The sequence below is a fragment of the Coregonus clupeaformis genome, chromosome 27 (genome assembly GCF_020615455.1).
Source record: "Coregonus clupeaformis isolate EN_2021a chromosome 27, ASM2061545v1, whole genome shotgun sequence".
Classification (NCBI taxonomy): Eukaryota; Metazoa; Chordata; class Actinopteri; order Salmoniformes; family Salmonidae; genus Coregonus; species Coregonus clupeaformis.
Window position 1 is genome coordinate 36,401,173 of NC_059218.1, and position 16,176 is coordinate 36,417,348.

A 16,176-nucleotide genomic window follows, 5' to 3' on the forward strand; every position below is an offset into this window, starting at 1 on the left:
TATGTAACCATATCACAGTGTTTCTCAATATTAGTGCACAGAATTAGTCCTCAAAAAGTCTTAGGGGAGCTTGTGCAATATTGCCATATTGCTTACTTTTGCCAGGACAACAACAAAACAGTTGGGGTAGAAACAGGCTCACCAGTTCCTCACACACGGTAACGACCACACACTTCACCACATCTGTACAGGTTGTGTTTCCATGGCAGCAGATGACGTCAAGCGCCCTTGGGCTTCTGACTGGCCGGGCTCTCTAGTATCACAGAAGAACTCTGCAACAAACATCTGTGAGAAAAGAACGTTGAACAATCTGCTGTTTTAGAACTTTGCTTGCAAAGAATGAAGCTGTAGGCCTGTAGCATCCAGGATCTTCTCTGGAAATATAACATCTCCACTGTTCTGGAGTCTCTTTGTTGAGTCACATCCTTGTTCTTCCAGGAAGTGCATGTTGATGGGCATGGAGATCGTGGGCATCACTATGGGAGTAATGGGATGGATTGTCTCCATAGTGGCCTGTGCTTTGTTTACATCGGGATTGATGGACTTTCCACAGTACAGAGAGGTCAGACTAACTCAGATCATCACCTACTTCTCCATTATTCTAGGGTTGCTAGGGATGATACTCTCCATCTCATCTACAGTGCACCAACTGTACCCAGAGAAATATGAATATGTCTAAAGTTGAAGTGATTATCTTTGGCAGAATACTCTTCATCCTGGCTGGTCTCATCCACCTGAACTTGATCTTCTTGGTTGCCCTTGACTTGACACTAAACTCGGACCATGAGAACTTCCTGCGGAGTAATAACCTGATGTTCTCAGCTGAATTTAATAGGTGGGCCTCTTCACTGCTTCTGATAGGAGGGACCATAGTCTGCTGCTGCTTCATGAGTAAAGCCTGAGTTGACAACTGTCTCTGATTCCCTAAATCGTGTCTTACACAACCTTAATTTATCTGAGCCATTCTACCACTCTAAGCAATAGGTTGTAAGCAATACATACAGTATAGTTTTCAGCAATATGATTATTGATAATGGCTACACTTAAAATGTTAGTCTTCAATGCAGACTTTGATCAGTTGAATCAGGTGTGTTACTGCTTGGCTGGAACAAAAGCCTGCACCCACACTGGCACTTTCAGGGACTGATAATGTTATTTGAATCAGTAACCCTTACTAAAAATGGCCACATAAAAAATATTGCCATGTGTTGAATCAGTGATGCACAGAATTGATTCACAGTTACCACTTCCTTTTAAAACCACTTGAGAGGGAGATGTAAGCATGCTGTCTAAGGGCTGGGGTTGAAGTGGGATGTTTCTATAGGTGGTGGAAATACCACCAAATTAAACAACTTTTCCATTATTATTTAGAATAAAATGCAACTCTTATTAAATTGCAACTCTTGTGCTGACTCCTGACTTCATTTGGTGGAACCTCGTGCTTCTTCCTACCTCGTGGTCTGAGTTGATAACCAGATGTTAGTGGGTCAAAAATACGATTCCATCATCGCCAATGTAAGCTAGGGTGGACTTAGCAATTTGGGAGCCCATTTCAAAATGCCTTTGAGGGGACCCCCTACCCCCCAAAATGGACATTTCCCCTATAAATGAACGGCAAAAATTATTAATGTGCGTTAATATCTTATTTATTTCAGGCAATTATGAAATGTAAACACCCTATAAAGCTGTGGCTAACACATTTTGGTAAAAACAACTGTCAGAATCAGTCGGTAAGGGCTCCATGACAGCTGTGTGCAAGTTACTTGCTGTTTTCACACCCATCACTTCCTGTCTGTTTCTGTCCTGCCAACCCTAGGCCAAGTTTACACCTGATATCTCTTATCGAACGCAGACACCAGCCTGACCTATTTACCATAAACGCTCAACTTCACGTCTGCTTCATTAATTTCTAACTATGGTTTCCTGTAAAAGGGCAAAAGAAATTGGTCTCTCTGTTCATATCAACTGATTTAGATTTAAACCTAACTGTGTTTTCCCCATTTGGTCACTGCTGCAGACGTAATTATGAATTCTTCCTAATATTTGATGGTAATTCTGAAGTTGAGTTGATATCACCAGACTCCCCATTTCTACCTAGTTCCTTATAGGTGTCTGTGTCTGAGTAGTGAGGAACTACAAGGACATAGTTTTGATCTGGTTCTGTTCGTAAAGTCATTTTCAGTAGAAATGAAAAAGTCAGGGATGAACGGCATACAGTGTTGTGTTTTTGTTTACAGCTCCTTTATTGCAGTAGGGTCACCCAGGGATATTATGAAATATATTGTGTTGGTGTGTGTTGGGTCTCATATTCCTCAGCAGGATCCAAGAGGTTTAAGGAAATGTATTTGGATATACAATGTATTTGACTCTCTGTGTGTTGATCTGCCCTTTAAAGACATCCCCATAGAGTGTAAACAACTGTTCTATTTCTACTGACCTTCTATGTACAGTGGGGAAAAAAGTATTTAGTCAGCCACCAATTGTGCAAGTTCTCCCACTTAAAAAGATGAGAGAGGCCTGTAATTTTCATCATAGGTACACGTCAACTATGACAGACAAATTGAGAGAAAACTATTCCAGAAAATCACATTGTAGGATTTTTAATGAATTTATTTGCAAATTATGGTGGAAAATAAGTATTTGGTCACCTGCAAACAAGCAAGATTTCTGGCTCTCACAGACCTGTAACTTCTTCTTTAAGAGGCTCCTCTGTCCTCCACTCGTTACCTGTATTAATGGCACCTGTTTGAACTTGTTATCAGTATAAAAGTCACCTGTCTACAACCTCAAACAGTCACACTCCAAACTCCACTATGGCCAAGACCAAAGAGCTGTCAAAGGACACCAGAAACAAAATTGTAGACCTGCACCAGGCTGGGAAGACTGAATCTGTAATAGGTAAGCAGCTTGGTTTGAAGAAATTGACTTTGGGAGCAATTATTAGGAAATGGAAGACATACAAGACCACTGATAATCTCCCTCGATCTGGGGCTCCACGCAAGATCTCACCCCGTGGGGTCAAAATGATCATAAGAACGGTGAGCAAAAATCCCAGAACCACACGGGGGGACCTAGTGAATGACTTGCAGAGAGCTGGGACCAAAGTAACAAAGCCTACCATCAGTAACACACTACGCCGCCAGGGACTCAAATCCTGCAGTGCCAGACGTGTCCCCCTGCTTAAGCCAGTACATGTCCAGGCCCGTCTGAAGTTTGCTAGAGTGCATTTGGATGATCCATAAGAGGATTGGGAGAATGTCATATGGTCAGATGAAACCAAAATTTTAAAAAATGGTAAAAACTCAACTCGTCGTGTTTGGAGGACAAAGAATGCTGAGTTGCATCCAAAGAACACCATACCTACTGTGAAGCATGGGTGTGGAAACATCATCCTTTGGGGCTGTTTTTCTGCAAAGGGACCAAGACGACTGATCCGTGTAAAGGAAAGAATGAATGGGGCCATGTATCGTGAGATTTTGAGTGAAAACCTCCTTCCATCAGCAAGGGCATTGAAGATGAAACGTGGCTGGGTCTTTCAGCATGACAATGATCCCAAACACACCGCCCGGGCAACGAAGGAGTGGCTTCGTAAGAAGCATTTCAAGGTCCTGGAGTGGCCTAGCCAGTCTGCAGATCTCAACCCCATAGAAAATCTTTGGAGGGAGTTGAAAGTCCGTGTTGCCCAGCGACAGCCCCAAAACATCACTGCTCTAGAGGAGATCTGCATGGAGGAATGGGTCAAAATTCCAGCAACAGTGTGTGAAAACCTTGTGAAGACTTACAGAAAACGTTTGACCTGTGTCATTGCCAACAAAGGGTATATAACAAAGTATTGAGAAACTTTTGTTATTAACCAAATACTTATTTTCCACCATAATTTGCAAATAAATTCATAAAACATCCTACAATGTGATTTTCTGAATTTATTTTTTCTAATTTTGTCTGTCATAGTTGACGTGTACCTATGATGAAAATTACAGGCCTCTCTCATCTTTTTTTTGTGGGAGAACTTGCACAATTGGTGGCTGACTAAATACTTTTTCCCCCCACTGTATGTAGACAGACAGGCAGGCAGGCAGACAGACAGACAAAGAAAGGCAGTGTATAGCCAATATACATGTCCCTGAACTCAGGCAATCCTTTATGAAGAATATAAACTCGTCTACTTGATGCTGCTTTGATTTGAGTCATTACTTTGTGTTCCTGTTAACACCTGTCCTTGTGTGTAACACAAATGGAACCCTATTCCCTACATAGTAAACTACTTTTGACTAGAGCCCTATGTTTGGGTCCTTCACCTTGTCCTTTATCCCTGAGTGAAGGGTCCTTCATCCTTGAGTGAAGGGTCCTATATCCCAGAGGGAATAGTGTTTTATCCCTGAGTAAGGGTCCTTTATCCCTGAGGGAAGTTTGTTTTATCCCAGAGGGAAGGGTATTTTATCCCTAAAGGGAAGTGTCCTTTAACTCTCCTTGAGTGAAGTGTCCTTTATTTATCCCTGGGGGAAGGGTCCTTTATCTCTGAGGGAAGGGTACATTATCCCTGAGGGAAAGGTGTTTCATCTCTGAGGGTAGAGTTCTTTATCCCTGACGGAAGTGTCCTTTATCCCTGAGAGAAGAGTGTTTTATCCCTGAGGGAAGGGTCCTTTATCCTTGAGGGAAGAGTGTTTTATCCCTGAGAGAATATACCTTCATCCCTGAGGGAAGGATCTTTTAATTATCCCTGAGGGAAGGGTTCTTTCTCCCTGAGTGAAGGGTATTGTCACGCCCTGGCTCTGGGGACTCTTAAATGTTGAGCCAGGGTGTGGATTTTCTTTGTATAGTTTTCTATATTTTTCGTTCTAGATCGTGTATATCTATGTTGGCCAGGGTTGTTCCCAATCAGAGACAGCTGTAGCTCGTTGTCTCTGATTGGGGACCATACTTAGGCAGCCTTTTGGCATTTTAGTTTTGTGGAATCTTGTTCCGTTTGGTTTGTTGTATGACCTAGGACTTCACGTATCGTTTTGTTGTTTTGGTTCGTGTTGTGTACACTAAATAAAGTATGTACGCCTATCATGCTGCGCCTTGGTCCGCTTCTCATAACAATCGTGACAGAAGATCCCACCACCAGAGGACCAAGCAGCGTGCCAAACAGGGGAAGTTGGCGATGTCCCAGGTGGGCGAATGGTGGTCTTGGGAGGACATATTCGCGGGCAGAGGGCCATGGGCAAAAGTAAATACCCAGGCAGGAGAGGAGAAACGGCGCCAACCGTGCCGACGACGGACACGCAAGAGGCTACCCCAATAAAAAAAATTTTTGGGGGGGGGCACACGGCGTGGACGACGGGGCTGATGGAGGCAGCTACAGGACGAATCGGCGGACTAGGAGAGGAGGCCACCAGGTTTGGGGGCCTGGAAGGGTGGTTGGTGGAGCCTAGAGGTAGAGCAGAGCCAACTCCCCGTACTCAGGCTAGGCAGCGTGAGATTGGGCAGGTTCCGGGTTATGCGGAGCCACGTACTGTGCCGCGAGTGTTCCGGCACAGTCCTCCACGTGTCGTGCTAAGGTGGGCATGCAGCCAGGACGGAGTGTGCCGGCTCAACGCTCGTGGCCTCCAGTACCGCTCCTCGGTCCCGGATATCCTGCGCCAGTGCCACGTGCTGTAGTGCCAGAACGAGTGCACAGCCCTGTACTTCCTGTGCTGATGCATCACACAGATTGTGTGGAAATAGGCATTCAACCAGGACGGGTTGTGTCAGCTCTCCGCTCCAGACCTCCAGTCCGTCTCCACAGTCCAGCCCGGCCTGTTACTGTCCCTCGCACCAAGGCAGTGGTGCGCATCGTCAGCCCGGTCCGGCATGTTCCTGTCCCTCGCACCAAGCCTGTGGTGCGGGTCGCCAGCCCGGTCCGGCCCGTTCCTGCTCCCCGCACCAAGCCTGTGGTGCGCGTCGCCAGCCCGGTCCGGCCTGTTCCTGCTTCCCGCACCAAGCCTGTGGTGCGCGTCGCCAGCCCGGTCCGGCATGTTCCTGTCCCTCGCACCAAGCCTGTGGTGCGCGTCGCCAGCCCGGTCCGGCCTGTTCCTGTCCCTCGCACCAAGCCTGTGGTGCGCGTCGCCAGCCCGGTCCGGCCTGTTCCTGCTTCCCGCACCAAGCCTGTGGTGCGTTGTCGCCAGCCCGGTCCGGCCCGTTCCTGCTCCCCGCACCAAGCCAGTGGTGCGCGTCGCCAGCCCGGTCCGGCTTGTTCCTGTCCCTCGCACCAAGCCTGTGGTGCGCGTCGCCAGCCCGGTCCGGCCTGTTCCTGCTTCCCGCACCAAGCCTGTGGTGCGGCGTCGCCAGCCCGGTCCGGCCTGTTCCTGCTCCCGCACCAAGCCTGTGGTGCGGCGTCGTCAGCCCGGTCCGGCCTGTTCCTGCTCCCGCGCAAGCCAGTGGTGCACGTCGCCAGCCCGGTCCGGCCCGTTCCTGCTCCCGCACCAAGCCAGTGGTGCGCGTTGTCAGTCCGGCACGGCCCGTGCCTGTTCCACCGGTGCCTGGTCCGGCACCAGGCAGCTGCTCCACTCCGGAGCCAGAGCAATCCGCTCCACCGGTGTCCAGACCAGATCAGGGGTGCTACGGGGGGTTGGAGAGAGAGTGGTGGTCACGCCCGGAGCAGGATCCTCCTCCGAGGCGGAATGCCCACCCGGCCCCTACCCTCTTGTGTTTGGTTGGCGCGGTTGCAGTCCGCGCCTTTGGGGGGGGGGGATACTGTCACGCCCTGGCTCTGGGGACTCTTAAATGTTGAGCCAGGGTGTTACGAACCCCGTGGCTTTAAACGTCTAGGGTGGATGGAGAAGAGGCCCGTAACATAACTCATGCAAATTAGAATGATGACATGGAACAGTGAGAACAAAAACTACACGACAACCATAAACTACCGTCAAACATAAAGTGTTTATTTGTGAACACACGGTAAAGGTTTGGGAAAAAGGGCTGAGCAGGACCCAAGAAATGAAACAATAGTGTAAAACACCCCTAAACTGATCTTGCCTGCCTCAAGAACCGCTAAACTACTGCTAATCATACAAAAATACAGTGGGTGTTCCGCTCAGGTCTAACTAGTGTTTATAGACAGATTTCTTCCTACGGGTATTGTACGCCCAAGGGCAGCTTGCTTAACTTCCCCTTTTCCCAGAAACACACAAAGTTACCAAACAGAGTAACTAAACTTAGTGAGTACACAATACACAGGATACCACAGTATCCATACTCACATACGGAAACAGTCTTTCTCTCTGTCAACAAACATAACTGACTGGTTTTTATATAATGGGATGTGTGATTGAAAAAGCAGCAACAGGTGGTGCAATGCAGAGGAATGTTCACTGATTGGTCCACCTTAGCAATCAGCAGACATCTCAACGACCACCAATCAGGAACATACAGGACACCTGTGATTAGGGCAGAAGGAGAGGAAAACACAGGACACAGGATACCTGTATCCGTAACACAGGGTGTGGATTTTCATTGTTTAGTTTTCTGTTTTTCGTTCTAGATCGTGTATATCTATGTTGGCCAGGGTGGTTCCCAATCAGAGACAGCTGTAGCTCGTTGTCTCTGATTGGGGACCATACTTAGGCAGCCTTTTGGCATTTTAGTTTTGTGGGATCTTGTTCCGTTTGGTTTGTTGTATGACCTAGGACTTCACGTATCGTTTTGTTGTTTTGGTTCGTGTTGTGTACACTAAATAAAGTATGTACGCCTATCACGCTGCGCCTTGGTCCGCTTCTCATAACGATCGTGACAGGTATTTTAATTATCCCTGAGTGAAGGGTTGTTTATCCCAGAGGAAAGAGTCCTTTATCTCTGAGGGAAGGGTACTTTATCCTTATTTATACTATAAGAGGATATGAAACCCAGACTTTGTCTGTCTTGTTAGACCATTCGGAAGGTATTCAGAAACCTTGAACTTTTAAACATTTTGTTACGTTACAGCCTTATTTTATAATGTATTAAATAGTTTTTTCCCCTCATCAATATACACACAATACATCATAATGACAAAGCAAAAACACTACACTACAACTATGAAACTACAAGCTTGGCACACCTGTATTTGGGGAGTTTTTCCCATTTTCCTCTGCAGATCCTCTCAAGCTCTGTAAGGTTGGATGGGGAGCGTCGCTACACAACTTTTCTCAGGTCTCTCCAGAGATGTTCGACCGGGTTCAAGTCCAGGCTTTGGCTGTGCCACTCAGGTACATTCAGAGACTTGTCCTGAAGCCACTCCTGCGTTGTCTTGGCTGTGTGCTTAGGGTCGTTGTTCTGTTGGAAGGTGAAAATTCGCCCCAGTCTAGGGTCCTGAGCACTCTGGAGCAGGTTTTAATCAAGTATCTCTGTGTACTTTGCTCCATTCATTTTTCCCTCAATCCCGACTAGTCTCCCAGTTCCTGCCGCTGAAAAAAATGTTGCCACCACCATGCTTCATTCAGGCCAAAGAGTTAAATATTGGATTAATCAGACCAGAGAATCTTGTTTCTCCTGGTCTGAGAGTCTTTAGGTGCCTTTTTTGGAAAACTCCAAGCGGGCTGTCATGTGCCTTTTACTGAGGAGTGGCTTCCGTCTGGCCACTCTACCTTAAAGGTCTGATTGGTGGAGTGGTGCAGAGATGGTTGCCCTTCTGGAAGGTTCTCCCATCTCCACAGAGGAACTGTGGAGCTCTGTCAAAGTGACCATGGAGTTCTTGGTCACCTCCCTGACCAAGGCCCTTCTCCCCTATTGCTCAGTTTGGCAGGGCAGCCAGCTCTAGGAAGAGTCTTGGTGGTTCCAAACTTCTTCCATTTAACAATGATGGAGGCCACTGTGTTCTTGGGGACCTTCAATGCTGCAGACATTTTTTGGTACCCTTCCCCAGATCTGTGCCTCGACACAATCCTATCTCTGAGTTATAAGGACAATTCCTTCGACCTCATGGCTTGTGTTTTGCTCTGACATGCACTGTCAGCTGTGGGACCTTATATAGACAGGTGTGTGCCTTTCCAAATCATGTTGAATCAATTGAATTTACCACAGGTGGACTCCAATCAAGTTGTAGAAACATCTCAAGGATGATCAATGGAAACAAGATGCACCCGAGCTCAATTTGGAGTCTTGTAGCAAAGGGTCTGAATACTTATGTAAACAAGGTATGTTTTTTAAATTTTATTTTTTTACAAATTTGGTAAAATCTCAAAATAATTGTTTTTGCTTATTCATTATGGGGTATTGTGTGTAGATTGATGAGGGAAAAAAACTATTTAATCAATTTTAGAACAAGTAGGTAATGTAACAAAATGTGGAAAAAGTCAAGGGGTCTGAATACTTTCTGAATGCACTGTAAATGGCCAAGTGGGTAACAGCAAGGCCATGGTCTTTAGTGATGTCTCAGCACTGACTGACCGACTGACCATTAGCTGTCTGTCAACGACACTGGGATTTACACAGAACAACATGAACTGCTTTAGTGCCACTGCACCAGTTGTATAAAGCACATAGACACTTAGCCTACCTACCTGTCTCTTTCTGACCTGTGTTCAATACTCACCTACCTCTCTCTTTCTTACCTGTGTTCAATACACACCTACCTGTCTCGTTCTTACCTGTGTTCAATACTCACCTACCTGTCTCTATCTTACCTGTGTTCAATACTCACCTACCTGTCTCTATCTTACCTGTGTTCAATACTCACCTACCTGTCTCTATATTACCTGTTTTCAATACTCACCTACCTGTCTCTATCTTACCTGTGTTCAACACTCACCTACCTGTCTCTTTCTTACCTGTGTTCAATACTCACCTACCTGTCTCTTTCTTACCTGTGTTCAATAATCACCTACCTGTCTCTTTCTGACCTGTGTGCAACAATAATGGTGTTCATAAACTCCTGTGAGATTAATAGAGACATCAACACAGAGGAGAAAAAGCCCATCCAATGCTAAGTGATGTCACTGTTCTAGAACCACCCAGAGCTGTAGTATGCATACCAAGTAGATATCTGGTAGTTCAGAGGGTCACTCTTCTAGAACCACCCAGAGCTGTAGTATGCATACCAAGTAGATATCTGGTGGTTCAGAGGGTCACTCTTCTAGAACCACCCAGAGCTGTAGTATGCATACCAAGTAGATATCTGGTAGTTCAGAGGGTCACTCTTCTAGAACCACCCAGAGCTGTAGTATGCATACCAAGTAGATATCTGGTAGTTCAGAGGGTCACTCTTCTAAATTTACTTTTATTTCAGAGACTGAAAGAAAGAGTGGGTTATTTTTCCCTTGGGGGAATAGTTGAAGACGCATGCAGTTTACAATGCAGGTAGACACACACACACAAACACAGGCACACACACACACACACACACACACATTTGTTTTACTCTCCTTGTTGGGATTAAACAATAGGATCCCCCCTTCTGCTTAAGTTACCTCCAGTTCACAGATCTGATAGGAATGGATAGGTGAAAGCAATATGGCAGAATCGAGGTGGGGTTGTCCATCAATAACACTCTAGGCACATCATGTAGATCTGAGATGCATAAAGTAGCTTCACCTTGCCATCTCATACAGGTATGGAATTAAACGCACACCTCTCTCTCTCTCTCTCTCTCTCTCTCTCTCTCTCTCTCTCTCTCTCTCTCTCTCTCTCTCTCTCTCTCTCTCTCTCTCTCCCTTGCCCTCTCTCTCTCTCTCTCTCTCTCTCTCTCTCTCTCCCTTGTCCTTGTCCTCTCTCTCTCTCTCTCTCTCTCTCTCTCTCTCTCTCTCTCTCTCTCTCTCTCTCTCTCTCTCTCTCTCTCTCTCTCTCTCTCTCTCTCTCTTCTTGCCCTCTCTCTCTCTCTCTCTCTCTCTCTCTCTCTCTCCCTTGTCCTTGTCCTCTCTCTCTCTCTCTCTCTCTCTCTCTCTCTCTCTCTCTCTCTCTCTCTCTCTCTCTCTCTCTCTCTCTCTCTCTCTCTCTCTCTCTCTCTCCTTCTCGCCCTTGTCCTTGTCCTTGTCCTCTCTCTCTCTCTCTCTCTCTCTCTCTCTCTCTCTCTCTCTCTCTCTCTCTCTCTCTCGCCCCCTCTCTTTCTCTCTCTCTCTCCTATTCGCCCTTAACCTCTCTCTCTCTCTCTCTCTCTCTCTCTCTCTCTCTCTCTCTCTCTCTCTCTCTCTCTCTCTCTCTCTCTCTCTCTCTCTCTCTCTCTCTCTCTCTCTCTCTCTCTCTCTCTCTCTCTGACCTAATATCTTTAAACCAACCCCTGCAGTGGTTTCATTCACCAGTCAGGTGTCTAGAGTCCTGTCACGGCAGGCTGTGAAGCAAACCCTAACCTCAGACATGCATGTGGTAGTATACGACTAAGTAAGTATTGGTGCTGTTTGAATCATTTCATTCGGGCAGTTTAGAAATGTGAATAAACGTATAAACCATACACCTGTAGGCCAATGACCAGGTCAGACTGGTTCAGATGTACAAAGGTGTTGTATCTCCCATTGAAGTACGTAAACATATCCTAAGGCTCTATTTTAAAAAACCCAATAGTAAATCTTAGCGAATGCATTGGGCAGGACAAAAAAATGTCTTAACTGAGGAGGCTATGCTTGGTTTTTAATCAAATTCAATGAAAAACAAGCAATATTGTTGTCTATGTGCAAGACACATTGTCAAAACAATCTGCCATTAATATGACATTATAGGAGGACTGAATAGTTTGGAGGAGCGGGTCTTTGGTAATCGGACGAGGGGCGCTCTTTGAAAATGGGGATGGATAGCCTACTTGATCAAGCGAAATTAAGTATGCAGGTATGTGAATTGTGAATCATTAAAAAGCATGAGGGCAAAAAACCTCCAAAATATTTCAAGGCACTCTCAGCAGACCATTTAAAACCCCTTCATTCATTGGCTACTTGGCTAATGTATGGCCAGGATAAAAATATGTACCTATAAGAAGCTGATAAACCAGCTTTGATTAATTAAGGGGAGGGGAGGCTATGCTTGGTTTTTAATCAAATTAAATGTAATAGGGGGAAACCAATCGTTTTTGATGTTTCTAAATACGAGATAACTGGCACAAATGGCACATCTCTCCTTCCATGGGCACTGTGCTTCATTGCTGGATAGGCTGCGCTTCTGCTCTCAAAATCCATGCCATTATCATTTACATTTACATTTTAGTCATTTAGCAGACGCTCTTATCCAGAGCGACGTACAGTTAGTGAATACATTTTTTTTTATACTGGCCCCCCGTGGGAATCGAACCCACAACCCTGGCATTGCAAATGCCATGCTCTATCAACTGAGCTACATCCCTGCCGGCCATTCCCTCCCCTACCCTGGACGACGCTGGGCCAATTGTGCGCCGCCCATGAGTCTCCCGGTCACGGCCGGCTGCGACAGAGCCTGGATTCGAACCAGGATCTCTAGTGGCACAGTTAGCACTGCGATGCAGTGCCTTAGACAACTGCGCCACTCAGGAGACAACTGCTTTACATGAAGACCTGCTTTTTGGTGGGTCTTAAAACTTCTTAAAGGTGGACTGGTAATTTGTAATCTCATATTCATTATCTCCAGCACCATACCAGTGTCTTCATATACATTGAGTATACAAAATCTTGTAGAGTCCAAGCCCATTGAATTGAGGCTGTTTTGAGGGCAAAAAGTGGGGGTGCAACTCAATATTAGGAAGGTGTTCCTAATGTCTGATATACTCAGACTCCATTTGGGTCGCAACAACACACTGCCCCACATCCGTATTGATAGGATTTATGTTTCCATGACAACATATTTAAGTGACATCAAAGCATTGAGCAGTTATAGAGGTCTTCTGATTGGCTCTGATCTCGAAAATCAGAGTGAACGAATCTGCTGAGCAAGACGCAGTTAGGGATACAGCATTTTGATGGGCATGGATATAGTGGATATCGTGGAAATGGTGGAGGTCGTGGGCATTGCCCTGGGAGTCATAGGATTAATACTTACCATCGTGATCTGTGCACTCCCCACCTGGATAGAGACAACCTTCATAGCAGCTAACTTTACCACCAAAGAGGTGCACTTGCTTGGCCTGTGGATGAGTTGTGTGACCCAAAGCACGGGACAGACACAGTGTAAAGTGCACAACTTCATCAGGAATTGCCCCCCCATTATGGAGTATGCTGGAGCCATGATCCTCACTGCCATCATCCTGGAGGTTCGGGGGGTCATGGTCTCCATGGTCAGAGCCAAGTGCACCAAATGCATCAAAGAAGAAATGTCTCAGGCCAAGTTGATAATTATCTCTGGAATACTTTTCATCCTGGCCGGAACTCTCATCCTCATCCCTGTTTCCATGGTAGCCAGATCAATCATCAGTGACTCCTCCAAGTGGATCGGAGGGAAGACTGAGCTGGGGCCTCGCTGTAGTTAGGCTGGGGGGCGGCCGCCTTGCTCCTGATTGGAGGGGTCATACTGTGCATCACTGTGGGAGTCTTTGGATGGATGATGGGAGTCATTGGATGGACAGTCTCCCTAGTGCCCTGTGCTATCTCTATATTGTGCCTATCCCATTAGTCTCATGTATACCCCTATAGGGACATATGGATGGATCTGAAGAAGATCACCTCCATCTACACCATCCTGGGAGCTCTAGGAGTGATGGGGTCCATCTTTGGGACCAAGTGCTGTAACTGCATCAAGAGTAACAGGACCAGGGTCAAGGCCAGGTTCATCGTTGGAATATTCTTCATCCTGGCTGGTATCCACCAGCTCACCGCTGTAGAGCAGCACCGTAGATGTTCAAAATGAAAGGTTATCTTTCTTATACAACAATAAGCAATTTAACACTGTTAATTGTCTTTCTAAAGGGTGAACTTGGTGAGATAATGTTCAGAAAATCAGTTTAGGCAATTTGGTGAAAGTATTCCTTTTCTAAATATTGAACATTGCAGCAAAATATTTGAATATATTTTTCTACTAAATGGGATTATATGTATATCAACTTTTAAAGCAGCATTACTTCCCCATGTTTCCTCCAACTACAATGTCTGATAAATGCCATTTTGAAGCTCTGAGGCTGTGCTTTTATCTAATGTAAAAAACACAATTTCAATGTGGAAGGAGATGGTGGACATTGCTTTGAGAGTCATAGTATTGGTCATCTCCATAGTGGTGTGTGTTTTCTAGTTTGCAGAGTGACTGCTTTCATCGGAGCCAACATCGTCACCTCGCATATAACCTTGGAAATGATATAGAGGAGCTGTGTGGTCCATAGCATGGGCCAGATGCAGTGTAAGGTCTTCGACTCCATGCTGGCCTTACCCCAGGACCAGCAGGCCGTCAGAGCCATGACCATCATCGCCATCACCTTCTGGGTTCTGGGAGTCTCCATCAACTGCATCAAGAACAAAAAGTCCAAAGCAAAAGTGATGATCATCTCCAGAATGTTCTTCATCCTGGCTGTAATCCTGGTCCTTGTTCCTGTCTCCTGGACAGCCAGCACCATTTGGGGGAGTGTGGGGCCTCGCTCTACATCGGCTGGGAGGCAGGGGCCCTGCTCCTGGTTGTGGGGGTTATTCTGTGCAGCTCCTGTCCCCCTAGTGAGATTGAAGTCATGTATCTAGGAGCCGTTGGATGGACAGTCTCCCTAGTGCACTGTGTTGTCTATAGAGTCATTTCTTATGGACCCCCCAGTGGGGTCATGTGGGCTCTGATGACGATCACCTTCATCTCCACCATCCTGGGATCTCTGGGAGTGATGGGGTCCATCTTTGGGACCAAGTGCTGTAACTGCATCAAGAGTAACAGGACTAGGGTCAAGGCCAGGGTTATCCTTGGAACATTCTTTATCCTGTCTGGAATCCTCCAGCTATCCACTGTCTTCTTGGTTGCCCATTACATGATACAGAATATCCCATACCTGCTGGATCATTTGGGTGTTTTGGGTTACTTGGCTCAATTCAATAGGTGGTCGCCTCCATGCTCCTGATAGGAGGGACCATACGTTGCTGCTGCATCTTCAAGAGGAACCAGCCAGACACTACAACGACTCAATCAACCTCTCGCTAACAGCTCTGTCTGCAAAAGGTCATAGAGGAGTTTATGTCATATTGTGGTTGGGACCATAGTCTGGTGCAGCTGCTGCTGCTACTGCTTTAAGAGAGACATTCCCAACTTAACAACTCACTTAAATTCCATTACTGGTATCTCATATGATCTTATGTTACCATATCGAAGTGTTTCTCAATATTAGTGCACAGAATTAGTCCTCAAAAGGTCTTAGGGGAGCTTGTGCAATATTGCCATATTGCTTACTTCTGCTAGGGAAACAACAAAACAGTTGGGCTAGAAACTCACTAGTTCCTCACCCACAGTAACGGCCACACACTTCACCGCATCTGTACAGGTTGTGTTTCCATGGCAGCAGATGACATCAAGCACCCTTGGGCTTCTGACTGGCCGGGCTCTCTAGTATCACAGAAGAACTCTGCAACAAACATCTGTGAGAAAAGAACGTTGAACAATCTGCTGTTTTAGAACTTTGCTTGCAAAGAATGAAGCTGTAGGCCTGTAGCATCCAGGATCTTCTCTTGAAGTATAACATCTCCACTTTTCCGGAATCTGTTTGTTGAGTCACATCCTCATTCTTCCAGGAAGTGCATGTTGATGGGCATGGAGATCGTGGGCATCACTATGGGAGTCATAGGATGGATTATCTCCATAGTGGCCTGTGCTTTGTTTACATTGGAATTTATGGACTTTCCACATTACGGAGAGGTCAGACTAACTCGGATCATCACCTACTTCTCCAAAATTCTAGGGTTGCTAGGGATGATACTCTCCATCTCAGCTGCAGTGCACAAACTGTACCCAGAGAAGTATGAATATGTCTAAGGTTGAAGATCTTTGGCGGAATATTCTTCATCCTGGCTGGTCTCATCCAGCTTATCTTGATCTTCTTGGTTGCCCTTGACTTGACACTAAACTCAGACCATGAGAACTTCCTACGGAGTAATAACCTGATGTTCTCAGCTGAATTTCCTCCCGAGTGGCGCAGTGGGCTAAGGCACTGCATCGCAGTGCTAGCTGTGCCACTAGAGATCCTGGTTCGATTCCAGGCTCTGTCGTAGCCGGCCGCGACCGGGAGACCCATGGGGCGGCGCACAATTGGCCCAGGGTAGGGAAGGGAATGGCTGGCAGGGTTGTGGGTTCGATTCCCACGGGGGGACAGAATGAAAAATAAAAAAGTAT

At 46.3% G+C, this 16,176-nt stretch overlaps 2 pseudogenes; both read left to right on the plus strand.

The window, feature by feature from the left end:
• Nucleotides 1-12,856: 12,856 nt before the first annotated feature.
• LOC121541341 lies at nt 12,857-13,500 on the plus strand (annotated as a pseudogene).
• Nucleotides 13,501-13,530: 30 nt separating this feature from the next.
• Nucleotides 13,531-15,819, plus strand: LOC123481992 (annotated as a pseudogene).
• Nucleotides 15,820-16,176: the final 357 nt, after the last annotated feature.